The sequence below is a fragment of the Diadema antillarum genome, unplaced genomic scaffold (assembly GCF_040938485.1).
Source record: "Diadema antillarum isolate AM-2024a unplaced genomic scaffold, OU_Dant_1.0 scf00000100, whole genome shotgun sequence".
NCBI lineage: Eukaryota > Metazoa > Echinodermata > Echinoidea > Diadematoida > Diadematidae > Diadema > Diadema antillarum.
Genome location: NW_027270989.1, coordinates 343838 through 356707, shown reverse-complemented (window position 1 = coordinate 356707; position 12870 = coordinate 343838).

Below are 12870 nucleotides of genomic sequence, written 5' to 3'. Positions count from 1 at the left end.
GAAAGCAGCCTAAAAGGAATACAGTTCAGATAAGATGAGTACGTGATACCTCCTTAGTTCAGATAAGGGCAGCATTCAGTCACTCGCACGGTACTGTTATCATCCTTGGCGCACAGTCTCAGCACATATATAACGAGTGCCTTTTGATCATTTCGCCGCCGGCTTTTTGGCATGTTTGTTTGTTGGCGTTCTTTTTTTTTTCAGAAACGTGCTGGTGAAAATTAATGTTTGTGAATACACAGACCATCGAACAAGGACGGCAAACAGAAAGGTCACTTGCCCCTTGTGACCCCCCCCCCCTCAAACCAGGTACGCATGAGAAAACATCCCATTTTCAATAAGTAGATCTCACTTTTTTTGCTAATATATTATTCAAGAGGACACTGCGTTGATTTTTTTTTGTATTCAGTTTTGTAAAATACATTCAATGCAGTACAATTCTATAAACCATTAATTTATTTTCGCCAAAATATTTGAACGCGAAAAAGTGCAGAAGAGGGGTTGGAAAACCACTTAACTATAAGTTTGACACCATGTGACTGGACTTGGCCAATGGGTAACAAGATAGGCCTATAGTAATCTCGGTCTCACTGATAAGGGGTATCCTATACATAGCCTATAACATGCACTTTTAACGTGGATCCTGCATTATTGCAACTCAAGCAGATCGAGGTACAAAGATTTACCTCAAGGTGAAGGTCGCCGGGGTGTTACATCACGTCCAAGGCCGTGTCAAGGGACAAGAATCAAAGTTCGGCTTTTGTTGTCGTTAGAGGGTGTGTACAGTTCTGGTCGAGGTGAGGATTTAGCTTTTAACGTTTTGCGAGATATTCAGAAACCACTCTATGAGATGTCAAAGAGCATGCAGTTCTAAGGGGTATCAAAAGTTTATTCGATGAAAATCGGTTTTGAAATGGCTGAGATATCCAAAAACAAAGTGAAACAAAGAGATCCTAATAAAGTTGTGGCATGTCGCCTTTTATTATTAGCACTTTTTTGGACATCTCAGCCATTTGAAAACCAATTTTCATCAAATAAACGTTGAAACCTTCTTAAAATTACATGCTCTTTCATATGTCATAAGAGGCTTTTCATTATCTCACTTAGGAATGTTCAAAACATGAATCCCCACCTCAACCAGTACTGTACAGTCCCTTTAAAGCGAAATCCCTACCTTCTATTTATTATCACATTGTGCATTCAGTGAATACAGAATTTTAGAAAACGTATCAGTCTGGGGAATATCCAATAATCCAATTAAAAGTCATTAAAAGTTAGAGATGAATTCCCTTGTTGCCAACGTTGGATAAGAGAGAAAATTTCACAAGATCAGGGGGGGGGGGTTTCATCAACGTTTGTCAGTGCTGACAATTTCAGCAAAATCCTTTGTTTTGATTGGCTGAGATGCTCTGGTCACTGACTGTTACTATGGCGATTCAAGTTGTCAGCGCTGACAAACGTTGATGAAACACCCCCAGTTTGATAAAAAGGACGCATTCCCTCGACTTTTAAATCACTTGTGAGAGTATTGTTTTCCCTTCCTTGTGAAGGAGGTACAAATTGTCTTATATTTAGCAAGAAAACAAAAGTTTTATTTATGTGGAATTCCACTACAATAATATCACGAACTCCTGGAGCCTTCTTTACAATCTCTTTTCAAAGAAGCACACTTGCATTTTACTTAGATATCTCTGGTTTCATTACGCTACTCCAGCCACACGCCTTCACATGCACACGCAAACGAAATAAAAAAAAAAGGCGCGTCGTGCGCGCGCGCGCACACACACACACACGCACACACACAATAAAACAAGCAAACACACAGTAGACACTCAAAAAATGCTTACGATTTGACTTCAATCAAAAATTGATTAAAATGTTTGACAGGACAACATATAAGGCTAGTTTTTATGTTTACATTGAGCACATTTTATTAAAGTCAAAACAGGTACTCCGATACTACGAATCGATTCAGGACCCCCGAAGCAAACATAATAATGTTTCTGTTAGTGACTTTGATATCCGCGTAGAGAACACAACTGAACAATAGTATTGCGTATACGATCCTGGCGCAACAAGAATATTAATAAGACTAACATAAAGGAGGTATTATGATTCTTTTTGCCTTCTGGAAGTGGTTAAGTCAGGCGCCCTTTCGTTATGCTAGAAAAATGCAAAACATTCAAAAAAAAATTTAAACTTCTAAACGGACCGGTCGGTTTTCCTCAAACTTTTAAAATGTGTACTTCGAATACTTCTGCAAAATACATACATATATATATATATATATATATATATATATATATAATGTGAAGCTTGCTTGGCCTCGTACGTGGTGGGTACTGCATCATTGGTATATGTGTGACGGAAGGAAAACTTGCAGTATAGACGTTGCAGTGATGTTCAGTCTTGCCTTTATTCCCCGAGCTTTCGGCTATTTCACTAGCCTTTTTCAAGGGCTTGATGAGACATAAAATAAAAGCAAAATAGCAACCAATTTGCATGCATTTGAACAGAAATAGAAATAAAAATAGTAATAACGAGAAGCCAATCAAACGGAATGTAGGCAGTGACACCAATTCGCATACATTTCAACAGAATAAGGCAAACAACAGAACAAAAACAAAAAAACAAAAACAAAGCAAAATGGGCAGCAATATTACATTCGCTCCAACGGAAAGGTAGTATTATCACATACACTTGCAGTGAAAGAATACAGTTGTAGTGGTAGTTTAGTATAGGCAGGGAGGTGGAATTGCCACCTCCCTGGTATAGGTAATACCAACGGTAATCCATAAACCAACATAAATTAAAGCACGTTAGTTACCTTTAGGGCGTGGGGATTTGCTTGTGTGTGGTGTGTGTGGTGTCAGGAAGGTGAGTGTGAGGGTTTCGTACATGTAATGCGGGGGCAGTGAAGTGTGAGGGGTGATGTGGCTTGGGGTATTTGGGACGATGACACAGTAATAATGGATACATGCCTTTGAAGGTCATTCGGGCCGTAAAACTCTTTTATAAGATATAGGTACAAGGTCTTTATAGTAAATAAAGTGCACCTATATATTCTTGACACTGTGAGTGGGTACTCGATAAACTTCAAAACTTCTCGTAGGTTCTGGATAGAGATTAAAACAGGACCTATGAAAAATTAAGGATCGGCATTAATTCCATGTGGACGTAAGGTTCGTAGTTTAGGATATCCAGTACGATTCTCGTTTGAGTATGATATGGCTTTCCTTCTTTTTGATGAGTTCGATGCCTGTGATTTGTACATCCTGAACTGAGTGATTTGGTAATGTAGGGAAGGATTTTGCGGCTGGAGGTGTTGTGGTTGATAATCTCAGAACGTGTGTTGTGCAGGCGGGTGTACAGAGACGTTTGAGTTTTACCGACAAACTGTAGGCCACATTGACAGCATGTGATGAGGTATATTACCCAAGATGATTTGCAGTTTATATACTGGTAGTCTGTGATGAAGTAGGTTTTCTTTGTTGATGAGCTTGTGAATGCGTGTGTGTCTTGGATGTACTGGTGCAGGATGCATTTTTTTGACTTACATTGGTAGAAACCAGGCGTTGAAGAGCTGATGTCTGTAGGTGTGCTGTGGAACTGTGGTGGGGTTTGGTGGGGTGGGCTTGGAAAATTGTGTGAGTTAGTGTTTGTTGGGGATTCAGAGCTCTGTAGGGCGTCTTCGTGAATTGCGTCTGCTAGCATGGATATTGTTTGTGTTTGTGTATGTTCTTCATGATCTGTGGCTGGAGTGCGTTGTTTGGGTGATTTGGCATTCACTAGCATGTCCCGTAGCGTTCTACTACGTCGGAGGGATGTGATGGGTGGCCTTGGGAAGATATTTCGTAGGGTATCGCAGTCGCTGATGATGGAGAAATGTTTGTAGATGATGCGCGAGACGTTGGCTGTGGCGGGTGTGTATGTGATAGGGAAGTGTATGTTGTTTGTTGTGGTTCGTTCCTTGTATATGAGAGGAGATTTTCCCTATCTAGTGATTTGTGATGCTCGCGAGATTTGTTTGTTTACCATTTTGGTATTGTAATTTCTGTCTTTGAGGTGCATTTTTAGTTGTTTTAAGTGGTGAGAGGTCTTGTCGGGGTCTGAACAGATGCGGCGGATGCGTGTTGCTTGACTATGGGATGCTGTTGAAGACATAATTGGGATGACAGGAGGGGAGTAGGTAGGCGTGCGTGTTGGTGGGTTTAGTGTGGAGTTGTGTTTGTAAGGTGCCTCCTTCAAGATAGAGGGTGACATCCAAGAAATTGATGCTTGTTTCAGATGAGTCAAACGTGTATTTGATGGTTGCATGTTTTTGATTCATGTCATTTTGAAATTTTGACAGGCTGGCGTGGGGAACCAATCCAGATGAATTGAATATCGTCTATATAACGCCGCCATGATTTTTTCAGCATAGGCATGTGCATCGATTTGAGGATTTCCTCTTCATTTTCTGCTATGAAGAGATTAGTGGAAGAGGGGGCTACTGGAGTGCCCATAGCTGTGCCCTGGATTTGAAGGTAGTTGGTGCCCTGGAACTGAAAATTGTTGAGGGTCAGGACCAGCTCCAGTAGGCGCATCAGCTGTGGTATGGGCGGTTGGGGGTGCTCTCGCCGCGAGAGGGCGTTTTGTATTGATTTTAGACCTTCAGCATGGGGTATGTTAGTATAGAGTGATGACACATCGGCTGTAACTAAAATAGTGCGTGATGAAAATGGGGCAGACTCAGCATTGAGCTTTTCAACATGTTGTAGAAAATGAGTAGTGTCTCTGAGATATGACGGGATTTTTTCAACCAGGGGTCGCAAGTGGAAGTCTAGGTATTTGGAGATCTGTACTGTGGGACAAGCACAACCGGAGACAATCGGTCTTCCCGGGTTGTTTTCCTTGTGTAGTTTAGGCAGAAGATACAGATTGGGACTAGAGCAGATTTGGGGTATCAGAGCTTTTTTTGTGCTCTTTTCTTCGTCCAAACATTGCACTGCATCTCTTACTTTGAGGAGATTGTTTTGTGTTGGATCGTGGTCGAGCTTTTTGTAGGTCCCCGTGTCCGACAGCTGTCAGAGACCTTCGTCGACATAGTTTTGGGATGACATAACTATTACTGCCGAGCCTTTGTCGGCTGGCTTGATGACAATTTGATCATTATTTCTCAGAGCTCTTAAAGCCTTCCGTTCACCTTTGGTCAGATTGTCCGAACACCTACGTGATTCATGTTTTCGGGTGGAGTCTAAGATTTCTCTCTCTACGTTTTCAAAAAACAGACCCAGGCGTGGATTTTCGGTGCGTGGGGTCCAGAGACTTTTCTTTTTGATTAGCGATTTAAGTCTTGATTATCTGTTTCAGGATGGGGGTTGTGCCGACTTTCGGCATCAGTCGTGTTTTGACCAGTTTGATTTTTTCCAGCATAGTATGCTTTCAGACTCATTTTCCTTTTGAGTTCATTTACATCTGCTTGTAATTGAAGAGTGTCGATAAGGGGAGGGGTGGGAGAGAAATTCAACCCTTTGGACAAAAGTGTTTACCGATTACCGTTGGTATTACCTATACTAAACTACCACTACAACTGTATTCTTTCACTGCAAGTGTATGTGATAATACTACCTTTCCGTTGGAGCGAATGTAATATTGCTGCCCATTTTGCTTTGTTTTTGTTTTTTGTTTTTGTTCTGTTGTTTGCCTTATTCTGTTGAAATGTATGCGAATTGGTGTCACTGCCTTCATTCCGTTTGATTGGCTTCTTGTTACTATTTTTATTTCTATTTCTATTCAAAGGCATGCAAATTGGTTGCTATTTTGCTTTTATGTTATGTCTCATCAAGCCCTTGAAAAAGGCTAGTGAAATAGCCGAAAGCTCGGGGAATAAAGGCAAGACTGAACATCACTGCAACGTCTATACTGCAAGTTTTCCTTCCGTCATATTATATATATAGTGCATGAGGCTGAATGCATTATAACAATATAAGCACCGACAAATTCTGAATTTGCCCCGAAGGTCAATATTCAATGAGGCCGCAGGCCGAATTGAATATAACTGCCTGAGGGCAAATTCAGAATTTGGAGGTGCTTGGTATTTGTTATAGTGCAATAAGATGTCATGCACTATGTGTTATATAAAATAGCATACATACCCAGGCGTACCATACGTAGGTGCCTAACGTTAGATCGCTTCTAAGATTCTTCTACACGTGCATGACGTGTCTAGACAATACCAGTTTCTTTGAACCTGTGACCTGTGTAGACAAAATCCTGAAAGTCCAAATTCAACTATCGAGTCTATATAGGGTCTATATCTAATCTAGATCTAGATCTAACAGTGCAAGTAACAGTTTATAGGTTAGGACCAACGTTAGATCTACGAGTGACAGAGCTAGTTAACACTAATTGAATAACGTTAGACCGAATAGGTCTAACACGTTATGGATGTAACACGTTAGAGTGACGCCCTACTTACTGCACTGGGTCCAGGACCAGGACTAGATGATGTATTGTAGGATTTTAATAGGGATCTACTGGATTTAAAAACAAGGCTCGTGCCAGGCATTGTAGTCACCATTGCTGAAAATGTGGATGCCGAGAGTGTGTTGTAACCGCTAGAAGTTCATAGCGTAGCGTGATCAAAGAGCGCTTAGCGTACATACCGTACATACGCTGCCCATCTACGGGGCACTTCCGCGTAGAATGTACGGAGAAAGCAGCACAATCTTGGGTTGACTTGCTTAATATCCGTCGGATTGATTCCTTTTTCAGAACAGTAGGAGTCTAAAATTCGTAGGGCGTATTTGATGACGTCCTTTGTTTTCTTTGTGTCCTTATCTAGAGATCAGTCTCTGTAAAAGTAGCGAACCTGCTGTTGTTTTCAGCTTTCATGTTTAAATCTACCGCTGAAAGACTAGTCCCACACAGCTAAGTTGCTGGCATAGCCAGCGAGGATCGAGAATAACGATAATATCGAGCAAAGCATATCGCGGTTGTGGCGCAATCGAGTCGATAAGATATGGGATTCAAGTACTCGATGATTAAAGTGAGGGAGCAAAAACCGATAGTCACATCGATAGTGGGTTATCGTTTGCAATCGTTATATTTTGCGTGCACTATTATACAAATGATGCACAGGATAGAGTGTGTTAGTGAAGGTGCGGCGCGCTCGAGAGTATTGACAATGGTGCGACATGCACGAGGCGCAGCCGAGTGCATGTTTGCAACCGTTGTCAATACTCGAGAGTGAGCCGCACCTTCACTAACGCCACGAAATAATCCTGTGCATCATTTGTTTTATAAAATGGGTCGAAAACTAACAGCATTATTCACGTACCTTTGTGGGTCAATACCAGTCAGCTACATGTAGCACTCGCTCAAAAGTCAAGATGTCCGAAGATGTTCGTCCCAAACATTTACGCACGTCGCACTCGGAAATCCCGCACATAAGTACTGTACGTACGTTGTACGTATAAGAGTATACGTACGCCACGTGTTATGCACAAGAAAGGCCGCCGGCTGTTGTGGCAGCCCGAACTAGAAGTTGTTTACAGGATTGACAGCGCGTATTGACCGATTCTGTGACGCGCTATGTGTATTATTGGCATGGGCGCAGCCATAGTGGGTGTATCAGCCGACCGACCCCCCCCCCCCTCCGCACTCCCCCATCCCTCTCCCTACATTAGCACGCGCGCAGAATGAAAAACTGCTTTAGCCAATAGGCGTCTCGTACTGAGTGCGCGAATGCTTGCTACTGCGCGAACCTTTGTTACAAGTGCGTGATAAACATGTTTCCCCGCGTGTTTTTTTTTTAGACGGCGCAGATTGGGGACCCTAAAAATCTATTGGGGACCCTATCCCTAAACCTAACCCTAATCCTAATCCTAACCCTAACCATCAAACCCTAACCCTAACCCTAACCCTAACCCCAACCCTAACCCTAACCCTAACCAAAAACCATAACCCAACGTTTTTCCCATAGGTTTAACACGCGCCATGCCCCAATCTGTGCCGTCTTAAAAAAAAAACGCGCCCCGGGGTGGGGGAGAGCAGGGGGGGGGGGGGGTCGGCTGATACACCCACTATGGCTGCGCCCTGTGCCGTAAAATGTCTGCTGCCCTCAACGAACCCGAATCGGTCAATAGTAGCGCGTGACGCACTTGTAACAACTGATTGAGTGCGCACTGCTAGTGTAAACATTGTGACGTACGTCAGGCCCCGGCCGTGCATTTACTAAGAAATTAATGCACGCACACGTGACTCATTTCAGCGCTTCCAATTGGCTACATTCTTGAACCCATTTTATAAAACTTTTGTCATGCACTGCCGGCCTGTATCATAAGTATGTATGCTATTTTATATATATATATATATATATATATATATATATATATATATACTTATATATATACTTATATATATACTTATATATATATACATATATATATATATATATATACTTGCTTTTTTTCCTCCGAATTTATTTCAGCACACATGAATCTTTGGCGCGACAGTGATGGGGCTTGGGATGAGTCTTCTACCGCACCATATTGTGCACTGTGCAAGAATCAGATGAAGTGATCTGCATTGAATCAGGGTCCTTCATTACGAGCGCTCTGCATTGAAAACCTGAACAGCGCCATCTCTCGGGGAAGCATACAGGCGTTTTCCGCAGACCAGTCACTGATGACTGAAGAAGATACATCTGCAGAGATCAGAGTCACCAATCAGGGAGGTGTCTTACCTCGCTGCACCAATGCACCAGTAAGATACAGAGTATTTCTCGATACAATGTATTCACAACTACATCTGTGAAATCATGTCTTTGATGTTTCATGAACCCAAGTTCTTGCACTTCAGTCCTGAAATCTGCAGTGGGATAGGGCCTACATCTGCTCAATGTATGATGCATCATGCGGTACCCCGGGGTACCGCTTTGTATGTTGTCATCTCGTGTTCGTATCGTTTAGTTACTCACTGCCATGAACGTTTTTGCTAAACAGTCGGGTGGCGAATGCGGCTTGCTGGCAGAAATTAACTGCAATTTTTCAGGAAATGCAGGCATCTTATGACTGTATGGTAGCCTGTATTTTTCAGCACAACAATAAAAGAGAGGAAATGATTTCTTTGTTGGGAGCATGGATTTGTTATTTAAATCATAAAACGGGTAACTTGATTGGTCAATCAATAAATTGATAAAGTGTTGATTTCGTGAATCTTATATATTGTTGCATCATTGAATCTTAGAAAAGAAAAATCGGAATGAAAGCGCTAACGCCTTTCCGCGCGACTATTATAGCACCCGGGACTAGCACACACTGGGTGCGCATGTAGCAGTCTTTCGCCACATGTGTTACGATCCTAAGTCCCGGGAGCGAGCTCCGTCTCCCAGATAGGCTTACCGATACCGGTACTCGGGTATCCGACTGTTTATCATAGACCCTCACACTTAGGCCCTATTCATAGTTCACAGCCACACACTAGAAAAGATAAATCAAAACTGAACCAACGAACAGCTGATATGCTAACCCGTCATCACCCAGGTCATCGAGACTCGAAACTGTCATCGAACAGGACAAGGCCGAGAGCAGTATGTTACGATGGCGATGTGGCAGAGCGGTAGTGGACGTGACTCTAATTGACGCGGGCGAAACGTTTTGCATGCATGCGTACTGCATTCTCCGTCTATAGCAGTCGGTAATAATGAACCCAATGCCAATCAGTTCTGTTATTGAGATTTTTGACCATACTTACATTAATGCTACATAACATTTATGCCCGCGGGTCGTTTTGCATAATCTTTTTTTTTTTTTTTGTCATGAAAATTTTCAGCAGCAATGTATAGCTGATGGTCATTTTAATCCACTGTTTTGTCCTATGACCATAAAGCTAAGATCCCTGCTATGACCTTGCTATGACAAGGGAGGTGATTGGTCTCACCTTCCTGCTATGACTACTTATTTTACGTCTCCCGTGGACTGGTCATGCATATAGTGCGACTGATTGATTGATTGATTGATTGATCGATTGGTTGATTGATTGATTGATTGATTGATTGATTGATTGATTGATTGATTGATTGATTGGTTGCTTTATTGTCCACAATGCGAAAGTGGAAATGCGCCTTCCACCAGCGTTACACACAAGAGATACAAACAGATAACATTTGTTCATTGAACAACATTATACGTCACAGATTACAAATAACATGAAACATAAATGTTTTGCATTATTTGTTGCAGAAAAATAAAAAAATAACCATTATATTCATAATACATATTACAGGGCTCCACACTAACTTTTTTATTTGGTGGCCCGATGGGGCCACCAAAATCATCAATTTCAAATTTTTGGTGGCCCGAGAGAAAAATTTGGTGACCTCCAAAAAACAAAAAAAAAAACATTAAAATTCCTGCTTTTTTGATGAGTCAAATATTTAAGTTTTATCATAGTAAGAATTGGAAGTTGGACATGTCTACTCATAAATAAACCTCAACAAACTCGCAACACTCACTCTCAGGCACTCATTCAGTCCTTTTCATCCATCCTTTAAGCAAATTTAACTGCTGAATGGTAAGACTAAGTATAAATATTCATTGACAGGCACATGGGTTGCAACATCTTAACATAAATAAATGACATTTTTCAAAATATTTTGGTGGCCCGAGGTGGGCCACCAAATTTGCCCTTTTTTGAAATTTGGTGGCCCGACTTTCATTTTTGGTGGCCCCGAGCCACCGGGCCACCGTTAGTGTCGAGCCCTGCATGTTACGTATATCTCATTCAATTCATTCACTTAAATAAATTCTATAATCATTATACTTATTATAAAAAATTCAACTTTCAGCAAATCTTCCACTTCTAATCAATCAGCGATGCAGCCGAGCTCAGCATGCTCAGTGCGGGGTGCAGCTATCTGTGGACTAGTGACCAGCGAAAAAATGGGATTGTGCTTGAAGCGGCCTAAAATTAGGCTAAATTGGCAAAACAAAGCAAAACACAAATAGAAATCAATTGTGGTGCCCAATCGCATCTTGGTGACCAATTGCATTGTGGTGCCAAGTCGTCCTCCCATTGTGGTGCCCAATCCGCTGTCTGGCACTCAATCGGCAAAACAAAAGAAAAATAAACAGACACACGAAAAACAGGGCTTCACAGTTTTCTATTGTCAATCTCGTGTACAAATCAGCTGACAAACTAACAAACAAACCAAAATAAAGTACCACAGTCCACAAAACGCCTAGAGACTTCCTTTCTGTAGCAATTATGCTCAGAATTATGCTAAAAAAGCAAAGAATTCACACCTAGCATAATGCTAGATGCTGAAGTGTCTAAAATTATGCCAGAAAGCATATAGGCTATAGAATATGCCAACTCTGGCAACATAGCATTGAGGTCACGAATGGGTGTGTGTCGATGAACATTGGTGCCGTGAATCTGCTGCACTGCTGAGCTCATCTTGCAACAATTTTTTTTTTCCATGGAACACTAGGAAATGATGACTAGCAGATACTCCAACCCAAAGCACCTTCTGATCTGGAGATTCTCCCGCCTGAAACCCCTAGCAAACGGGAGACTCCAAGTTGATGTGTGCGAAGCGCCAAGTTCCTAGGGGTCTAGATGCTCTCTGGTGCTATCTAAGGCTTATTTTTTCAACATACAATAGCAATAAGTAAGAAATCCTTTCCAACGGGAGACACAGAGCCAGGGCGGGAGAAATTAAATCTCAAGCGGGAGAAAGGGAGATTTTGCAAAAATGGGTTTTCGGCGGGAGATCTCCCGTCGAAAACGGGAGAGTTGGAATCTGTTACTGTCACTCATTTTCGGAAAAAACCAGGGTATTATACATCGCCAAAAAACAAACAAACAAACAAAAAATTCCACAAAATGGCGGATTTCTGTTTGGTACCCATGGGATATCGTATCATAAACTCCGCTCAGAGGTACATACTTGAACAGAGACTAGGATTAATCACTGGAAATCTAGGTCGGAACAAGCACTATTTCCTTTCAATCTGACGAAAAAAAAAATCGGCCATAGAAAGTGAGGTACACTTGTATACAGGAAGTTACAGCCACAACTAATCATTGTTTTCTGGGTTCTTGCAAATTTGCTATTTTTTGTTATTTTTTCATATTTTTCTTTTGATTTACATATCAGCAAGTGTTTAGCATGACAAAGTGATAGGCTAGTGGATGGTCGATTCTTTGCGAGAGTGAAATCTTTATGTTACATGTTACAACAATTTCTGATGCCATTGCACGGTAGACCAAAACCTTATAGTCGCTTTAGCAAAATTAAATGATATTGTCTTCTGAAAGTCTCAATACACCAAGCACGGTAACCACAGTGCCCCGTTTGTTTGTTTGTTTGTTTGTTTGTTTGTTTGTTTAATCGTTTGTTTGTTTTGCTATGGTGGGCCAAAAGGAACCATGTCTGCTTCTGTTATATATCACTTCCCCCTGATAATCATGCTACAAAATAAATCTTCAACTGATAATTTTGCTGCTCTTGATTTTGACATTAGTGTAAAATCTTTGGTGATTTTGTACCAAATTAACGATTTTTTTTTAACTGAACCAGGCATGGATTCTTGAGGGGCACCGTAAAAAAACAATGAATAAATAAACAAACAAACAAAAACACAACATAGTACAACAACAACAAACAAACGCACGAACAAACAAAACAAAACAAAACCAAGACAGAACAAAAAAAAAAAAAAAAAACTATAAAAAAGAACCGGACCGTTGCCATGTTCATATGAGGAGAGCTTAAAGGGATCATATAGTTTTGGTTGAGACCTTGTTTCAGATTTCTAACATTTTTGGTGAGATAATGAGAAACCTCTTATGAAATTGAAAGAGCATGTAGTTCTATGAGGA